Genomic DNA, 1535 nt, shown 5'->3' on the forward strand with positions numbered 1-1535 from the left:
TAATTCTTTTGAAGAGAGAACTAACTCTGTAAGGGATGCGGTGTCGGGCGGGAGTGCCGGGCGAAGCCCCCTCTCCCTTCTCGGGTGTGTGCACAGGACGTCTGAAATCCCAGAATGTCTTATATTGAACCAGAGGCTTTTTGGAAGATGGCCCAAGGGTCAGGTGGAAGGTGAAAGATGGGAAATCGATGATAAATGATAGATGGTCTTGGAGCCGAGCTAGACGGGAGTGGGCCCAGGACAGCACCCTTCCTCCCACGAGAGGGGAGACGGGATGGTGACTGCGATGGGTGTAAATCCTACTCACAAGGCACCAGAGAGGCCCCCCGCAGGGGAGGGAGCCGCCGGACCTCGGCTTGCCCTTGGCACCACCCCCTCCCGCCAGGCCTGAACGCACAGCATCGCAGGGGGCCACCAGGTGTGCCTCACGCCCACGGCTTTGCCCCAACACCTGTTTGCTGCCTCCGGTGCTGAACTATTTTTTAAGTAATTTTATTTTATTTATTTACTTATTTTTGGCCGCGTTGGGTCTCCGTTGCTGCGCGCGGGCTTTCTCTAGTTGTGGCGAGCGGGGGCTACTCTTTGTTGCGGTGCGCGGGCTTCTCGTCGCGGTGGCTTCTCTTGTTGCGGAGCACGGGCTCTAGGTGCACGGGCCTCAGTAGTTGTGTCTTGAGGGCTCCGGAGCACAGGCTCAGTAGTTGTGGTGCACGGGCTCAGTAGTTGTGGCTCGCGAGCTCTAGAGCGCAGGCTCAGTAGTTGTGGCGCACGGGCTTAGTTGCTCCGCGGCATGTGGGATCTTCTCGGACCAGGGCTCGAACCCGTGTCCCCTGCACTGGCAGGTGGATTCTTAACCGCTGCGCCACCAGGGAAGTCCCTGTGAACTATTTTGATTTCTTCTCCCGCCTCCCCCCACCCCTTGTTTTGGGGTGGGGAGGCCTCCAGTGGTCGAGTGTGGCTTCAGGGGAGTTCTCTTGGCTACAGTTTCTGTGAATTCACCTTCCCAGCCGGGCTGTGGCCCCGTCCGGAGAGGGCACAGGCAGCGGCGGGCACCCTGCACCCCAGCCCGGTCTGTGTGGTGCCGGTGTAGGCTTACCACCCGGTAACCCCTGTCACCCAGGGTCTTGGCGCTCACGGCCCTGGGGTCCTTCTGTCTCAGTAGTTTCTGTTGGGAGCGCCCCAGCTGCCCTTGCTCCCCGCTGCCCTGGGGGAGTGGGAGGGGGCTGAGGCCTGAGACCTGGGGGCACTGCGTGTTGGGGAGGCCGGGCGTGCAGACAGTTCCTCCCGCCTGAAGCAGCCGTTGAACGGGGCAGCACCTGGCGCCAGAGCTTCCGGAGGAGCCTGTCTGGAGGCCGATGGGGCCGGAGAGCCCTCGGCCTGGACGCCGCCCTCCGGGAGGCGGGAGCGGGACCGGCCGGGAGGAGCACCCGCTTGGGGCGAATCCCCAGCCTTGGGGCAGGCCTGGCGCCCAGGGCGGAGCCGGCTGACGCGGCCGCCCGGCCTGGCGGCGGCGGGGGGCGGGGGAGGGGGGGGCGGGC

Source organism: Physeter macrocephalus, chromosome 13 (genome assembly GCF_002837175.3).
Source record: "Physeter macrocephalus isolate SW-GA chromosome 13, ASM283717v5, whole genome shotgun sequence".
In the NCBI taxonomy this organism is placed as follows: Eukaryota; Metazoa; Chordata; class Mammalia; order Artiodactyla; family Physeteridae; genus Physeter; species Physeter macrocephalus.